The sequence below is a fragment of the Kogia breviceps genome, chromosome 1 (assembly GCF_026419965.1).
Source record: "Kogia breviceps isolate mKogBre1 chromosome 1, mKogBre1 haplotype 1, whole genome shotgun sequence".
NCBI lineage: Eukaryota > Metazoa > Chordata > Mammalia > Artiodactyla > Physeteridae > Kogia > Kogia breviceps.
This window is the reverse complement of record NC_081310.1, coordinates 170,410,550-170,418,088: the sequence shown is the minus strand read 5'-3', so window position 1 is coordinate 170,418,088 and position 7,539 is coordinate 170,410,550. Positions and strand designations below refer to the sequence as shown.

Here is a 7,539-nt window from a genome sequence, read left to right as displayed (position 1 = left end):
CTGGAGAAGCCCTATAGTGTAGTGGGTTAAATGTATAGACCCTGGAGCCAGGCTGCCTGGGTTTGCATCCCAGCTCTATCACTTTCCAGCTGTATGACCACAAGCAGTTTACTTTATCTCTCTATGTCTCAATTTCCTCATCTGTAAAATAGGGATAGTAATAACAATACCTATTTCAAAGTGCTACTCTAAGGATTAAAATGAGTTAATATATGCAAAGCACTGAGAACCGATTTTGCGTTGGGGAATTAGCCCTCATTGTTTACAGTCTTGGTGGGACTGTCAATCCGGTGTCCTGCCTTCCCATGGGCAAGTGTTGGGCATGAGACTCAGGTAAGGCTAAATAGTCTCTCTCTCTCTCCCAAGCTAATCTGAATCTTGAGTAGGGTGATTCAAAGGTGGTAGATATTTAGCTCTGGTTTATTCCAGAGCAGTGCTCTGATGACACTGTACGTTCATTCCTGCTATCTGAATCCCCAGGGATCACTTTGGTACACATCTCTTCCAAGACCTACTTCTGCTTTTCCTTTGTCTCTGTGAGCCATTTCACATCCCTCCCACCAAATTTATTTTCTTTCTTTTTTTTTTAAACTTAAGCTATATAGAGGTGACTTCTGTTTGCTTGCAGAAAGTTCATATGAGTTTGTCGTCTTTCTCTATTTGTAATGACTCTTGGTTGCAAATGACAGAAAATCCAGCCCACGATGGCTAAGCAAAAAAAGGATGTTGTGGCTCCAGTAAGGGAAAACCCCAGAAGTAGATTGAACTTCAGGGGTGGCTTGATTCAGGGGCTTAAACAATGTGATTAATATCTGACCTCTTTCTAGGGCTTGGCTTTACTCACTTGTGTCAATGTCAATTTTGTTCTTGGGATCCATATAAAGGCAAGATATCTGCCATCATCTCTAGCCAGCATCCTTTTAGGTGGAGTCCCACAGAAAAGAAGAGTTTATCTTCCCCAGGGCAGCTAGTCAACATCCTGGGCTGGTTCTCATTGGCCTGATTTGGGACAGGCTAAGTTCAGAATCAATTGCTGAAAACAGGGGAATGCAGTGCTTTCATTGGCTAGGGCTGAGTCACTTGTCTACCCCTAGAACTGGGAGGTAAGGTCAACTCCTCCCAAGGGATGTGTATCCAGAGTAGGGAAGGAGGGTGTTCCTACCAAGGACAACAGAAGTTCCTAAATTATAAAAACACATACAAGTTATACTATCAGAGTACTGACAGGAAACAGATGGTACTCAAAGAGGTAACTAAGATAGGTCAATGGGGGAACTATTTACACAGATATGGACAGGGTTGAGAAATCAGCAAGGTATTGTCAAGCATCCTGGGGCCAGCGCCAGTGGAGAGTCATGGCTATTTCTAGGCCTCATGTGGCGAGAAAGGGAACAGAGCTGTTACTTTAGTAGAGTCTTCCAGTGGGATCCATTGGCTAAGGAACAGAGTCACTGCCAACACCTGGCCTGGTACAGAGAGACTGAGCATGGGTGGAATAAATACACTGACCTCCTTCTATTCCCATGTGCCATTCTCGTACTCATGTCTTCCATTGGCCAAACACAACAAGAAGCCAGAGGGCAAAGTAGCCCAGTTGATGCAAGTTCACAAGTCAGTCTCCTGGGGCAGCACAGAGAGGGCAGAAAGTGGAGGCAAGCAGAGAACAAACCTAATGGGGGAAATAAATAGATGATATAGATATGGATACACACACATATATATGTATACTAAGTAGCTCTCTATATATAGACTTTCAAGAGCATTGACTTTCAAATTAGACAGCCCTTGGACAAGTTACTTAACTTCTCTGCAATCCTTTTTCCTCTGTGGGATTGGGCATAATAAGAAGAATGACTTATTATGTGAGGCGTTCAAAGAGGATAAATTGCTTAGCAGAGTACGTGGCACAAGTAAGCACTATGCTCACATAAATATATAAACCACAGTTAAGGTGCTATATTTGTTGGGGGCAGAGGCTAAGCTGCTGTAACAAATAGATCCAACCATACCATAACTCAAACACAGTAGAAATTTTTTGTTTATGTACAGTCTAGGGTCAGTGTCAGGTTGGTGAGTGGCTCTCCTTCTTATAGGAATTTGGGACTGAGGCTCCTTCTACATTGTGATTCTACCATTTCCTAAGGTCTCCAGCCAGTGAAAAGGGAAAGAGAATGGAGGAAGCTGGAAATGGCTCATATCTCTTCCTTTCGTGTACCAGGGAAAACAAAAATGATTCTAGTATTTCCAAGAGTGTATTTAATACAAGAGATTGGACACAAAAATGTGAGAAGGGCTCTAGGCACAAAACACAGACAGTGAGGTTACCCAGAGATGTCTAATTAGGGGACGCCATTACCACCCGTGGGCTGGAGGGGTAAAAAGGAAGACGCTGCTCTCCGGAGCCCACATTCATTGCTGCGAAGGCAGCTGGTGCACCTGCTGCTGTCACTACCAGAACTACCACCACTGCTGCCCTGCAGGAAGCCAGGAGCTCACACCCTTGCTGAAGTCACTTGCTGCTGCTCTTGACACTGCCAGACTTAGAGTTTAAGAGCGCCATGCTGCTGAGGCTGCTGGAGTGCCAGCCACCTACCACGTCTGGAAGAGTACTGCTTGAGCAGGAACCCAGGAGCCTGCAACCACTCATTGTTTTTGCTGCTCTTACAACTGCTGGAGCAAGAAAAAAAAGCCTTCTCCCTTCTGTCTTCCAAACTCCCACCAGTGCCTCTGATTGGCAAAACCTAAGGGGAAGCCAACTGAAAAGGGAGTCTAAGAAATGTAGATTACAGGCTTCCAGCTCCAGGCTATACAGAGGAGGGTGGAGTAGGATGAGAGCAGAGTTACAGCAAGCAGATAAGTGGCTGGTATTATAAATTCAGAGTACTGAGGACTGTAGTTTCAGCCACCTTCCTGCAGCGTTTGCTGAGAGATGCTCAACTTCAAAACTAGCCCAAGAATCTCTCTACCCTCCCAACAGATTTCTACAAAGAGGATGGAAACCGGAGGAGATTATGATTGTAAAGGGAGACAGACTGTCCTCGCCCCTCATTCCTTGTGAGTGTATTCATCTGGTTCCCTTCCTGATAGCTCTTGGAGGGAGATCCCAGAAATTAGCTCGTGAAGTTTTGGGGTATCCTCAATATAAAGGAAAAACCTGTTTTCTGCTGCCTGTGTCTTTCTTTCCTGTGTGTCTCCTTTACTCTCACATCACTACCACACTCACACAGAACACTTCACTTTTGACCCTTCTGGTCCCCACACCAAAACAATTCTCTGGGACACAAGCTGGGTGTCTTAAAATTTAACTCAATTCTGATGCTATCTACCTGGAGATAGAACCTGTAAGATCCCACGGTTAAGGGCTCAGTCTTACAAACTGCTCCCATATGAATCTCCCATTCAGATGCCAATCACAAATAGTAGGTCCCCACGTCACCCAAAATTTCTATCCCACTTGGCTACAAATCATGGGTTCCCATGACCCCTCCTTGGGATTGATTAATTTGCTAGAGCCACATGCAGAATTCAGGGAAATACTTACGTTTACCACTCTATTAAAGGATCCTTATAAAGAATACAGATGAACAGCCAGATGAAGAGATGCATGGGGCAAGGTATGCGGGAAGGGCGCAGAACTTCCATGTCCTTTCCAGGAGCATCACTGTCCCAGCACCTCCAGGAGTTCACCAACCTGGAAGCTCTCCAAACCCTCTCATTTTGGCGTTTTTATGGAGGCTTCCTTACATAGGCATTATTGACTATGTAATTGGTGATCAATTCAACCTCCAGCTGATCTCGGGTGGCGTTGCCCTGCAGCGACTTGAAGCAGGGTTTCAGTTCCTGGCCAGAGATTGAGGTTGGGTCTCGTCAGTCAGAACACCAGATCCTAGGCACTGACCAGTGGTCAGTGACAAGGCACTGGCCCTTCAGCTTCGCAGAAAAGAATTCCCACAAAGATGGAAAGTAGTGAAACAAGTAAAGTATTTATTAGGAGGAAAAAGAGTATAGTACGTGGATAGACACACAGGTGGACTCAGAGAGAGAGAGAAAGTCGCACCCTCGTGGTAATTTAAATCACTTATATGGGGCATTTCTTCCAGGTTTCCTTTGGCCAATCATTTTGATTTGCCTGGTTCAGAGTCCGTATTTGGTATATCTCAGGATGCTCCAATGTGTGTGCGTGCATCTCTCAGCCAAGATGGATTCCACCGAAGAGGACTATGGGTAGTTGACATCACTTACTATGGGGTGGCACCCCTCCCTATTTGACCTCCAGGGAGCCTTTCTGCGCATGTGTAGTCAGGGAGGTCTCCTTGATTTTCGGGAATGAGAAATATGTGGTCTCTTATCTTTTATCTGGGCAGGGCCCAGCCTCCTCTCTCAATAGTCCTGCCATTCTCCTCTTGGTGTATCCGTCCACAGGGGACAAATCTCCAATTGCTTTCCTTGGGGGGCCCATCTACCTCCTGCCTCACAGCCCCTCTCCCCTCCCAGGAGGTCAAGGGATGGGAAAGAAAGTTCCAACCCTACATCCAAAGGGTTGGTTCCCCTGGCAACCAGCCCCATCCTTAGGTGACCCAAGGGCATGCCAAAAGTCACCTCATTAACATGACAAAAGACACTATTCTCTATCCATTTAGGAAATTCCAAGGGTTTTAGAAACTGTGCTGTCAACGAAGACCAAATATATATTTCTTATTATAATTCACAATATCACACTCAGGAAGGGAATTGACTCACTTGTCAGTTCTCTCTCAGCTGACCCATAATATCATCTGCCTCAGTGCTGCAACGGCAAGGGTAGGATGATGTAGGAAAAGGTATCGGGGAGAGATGATGTAGTGACAGTGCCAATTGGAGAGAGAAAAGAGCATGCCCTGGAGTGGTCAGTTCCTGAGAGTTACAGAAGACAGATCTCACAGTCCAGCACTGATCCACTGAAATTTTCACAACAATGGGAAAGTTCTACCTTCATGCTTATCGCTTATCCGATATGGAAGCTATTAGCCACTCGTGACTAGCACTTGAAACGTGGCTAGTGTGAATGAAGAAACAGAATTTAAAATTTTTATTTAACTTTAATCAATTTTAATTTAAATAATCACATATAGGTTGTGCTTATTAGATCGGACAGCACCAGCTGCTGAACTTGAAATTGGAGATAAAGAGACTACATAAGATTGGGAGCTGCAGGCTTGCTGGGACCATTGCAGAGGAACCCCATGTGCTGCCAGCTGGGAGTCAGCAGACAAATGTGACTATGTTTCAAGAGCTCATCCATATCTAAGTGAATGGTTTAGGATCAAGTGTCTCACCAGCAGAGCCTGTAGGGAGCTCACTGCTGGCTCTTGAGTCTACAGACCATGAATTGGATTAGTGGTGGCAAGGCTGAAATTCAACCAGAACACGTTGTTGATTAAAAAATTATTCACAGTCTAAAAGTTGAGAGTTATCTTTTATTCTGTAACCGAGCAGGAGCCTTATGGGGCCTTCCTGGGACAGGCCTTCCCCCATATCCTCTGCTTTAGCTCCTCTCTGAAGTAGCTAGATAACAGTATCTGATGCACATTTCCTGAGTTGTTTTACAGATGTGAAAACCCCCCCACCAAGTGGAAGATGTTAACTACTTGATGACCAGGAGCACATGGGCCCAGGCCTCCTGGAGCCTAAGGACTGATAATGTTAACCCCTGTGACACCACCCTGTTACCTCACCATCAGCCAATCAGAGAACTGTGCATGAGCTGATCACTTACCCTTTGACCCACCTCCCTCACCTGGCTTTTTTTTTTTTTTTTTGGCTGCCTTGGGTCTTTGTTGCTGTGCACAGGCTTTTCTCTAGTTGCCGCGGAGCGTGGGGGCTATGCTTTGTTGTGGTGTGCAGGCTTCTCATTGCGGTGGCTTCGCTTGTGGTGGAGCACAGGCTCTAGGCACGAGGGCTTCAGTAGTTGTGGCTCTTGGGCTCTAGAGTGCAGGCTTGGTAGTTGTGGCACACGGGCTTAGTTGCTCTGCGGCATGTGGGATCTTCCCAGACCAGGGATCGAACCCATGTCCCCTGCATTGGCAGGCAGATTCTTAACCAATGAGCCACCAGGGAAGACCCCCGCCTCACCTGCTTTTAAAAATGCTTTGCCAAAACCCTACCTGGAGCTGGGGGCTTTTTAGGGAATGAGACATCTGTCTCCTTGCATGGCCCTGCAATAACCTTTCTTTGCTCCAAACTCCGATGTTTCAGTTTGTTTGGCTTCACTGTGCATCGGGCACATGAACTTGTGCTAACAATTCAGTGGGACTCTTTAGGACTTTAAACCCAGGAGGCAGCATCTCAAGTAGCCATGATAGAACTGCTCCGAGGAGGTGAGGGAGGAGCTAGGATATATTGGAATTTTGCAGCAAAGGCCAGGAGTAGGGAACATCAAAACATATTTTTGCCCAACCCCGCCAAAGCCTCCTCTGGCTGCACGGGTCCCAGGCCTGAGCCCCACCCCTGCCAGGGCCTCCTCTGGCTGTGTGGGTCCCAGTGGACCTGAGCACTGCCACCCCCCCATAGCCTCCATGGACCACGCGGGTCCAGGTGGGCCGAGCACCACCCTCTTCCGAAGCCTCCTCCAGCTGTGCTGGCCCCTGCGGACACACCCATGGAAGCCAGCGCCCCAGCCGGCCTGTGCAGGCATACGCGCTCCAGGCCAGCTTCAGGGGCAGACACTGGTGAAAGGAACACACACGCAGAGGTGGTGCTGACACAGTAGGTTCAGAGACCTACCTAGAGGTCTTGGAGGCCCTCCTGGGGAGGCAGGGGTTGGATGTAGCTCACCATGGGGGCAAGGACACTAATAGCAAAGGCACCAGGGAATTTTAATTATAAATTTATTTTAATTTTTTTCCAATTTTTTTTTTGCTGTTGTGTTTTGTTGTTTCAATTTTATTTTTCCAATTTTATTTTATTTTTTATGCTTTGTTATTGTTATGCTCTTTTTTGTTGTTGTCTGTTTTGTTTTGGGGGGTTTTTTCCCTGCTGCATGGCTTGCCGGGTCTTGGTTCCCAGGCCAGGGGTTGGGCCTGAGCCCCTGTGGTGGGAGTGCTGAGTCCAAGCTGCTGGAATAACAGAGTACTTCAGGCCACAGGGAATTTTAATAGGTATGAGCTCACCCAGAGGTCCTCATCTTGGCACCAAGACATGGCTCCAGCCAACTGCCTGCAAACACCAGGGTTGGACACCTCAGACCAAACAACCTGCAAGACAAGAACACAGCCCCACCCATCAACAAAAAAGAAATGACAGAGAAATATGTTACAGACGAAGGAGAAAGGTAAAAACTTACAGGACCAAATAAATGAAGATGAAATAAGCAATCTACCTGAAAAAGAATTCAGAGTAATGATAGTAAAGATGATCCAAGATTTTGGAAATAGAATGGAGGCACAGATGGAGAAAATACAAGAAATGTTTAACAAGGACCTAGAAGAACGAAAGAACAAACAAACAGTGATGAACAACACAATAACTGAAATGAAAAATACACTAGAAGGACTCAATACC

At 46.3% G+C, this 7,539-nt stretch overlaps 1 long non-coding RNA gene across 2 annotated transcripts in view; it reads right to left on the bottom strand.

Moving 5' to 3' along the window:
• Positions 1-6,933: 6,933 nt before the first annotated feature.
• Positions 6,934-7,539, bottom strand: part of LOC136792365 (uncharacterized) — a 38,455-nt gene continuing 37,849 nt past the window's right edge. For both annotated transcript variants that reach the window (XR_010836036.1, XR_010836037.1), the window contains one exon: positions 6,934-7,232. This is a non-coding gene — a long non-coding RNA (uncharacterized lncRNA). The remainder of the gene's footprint in view (positions 7,233-7,539) is intronic.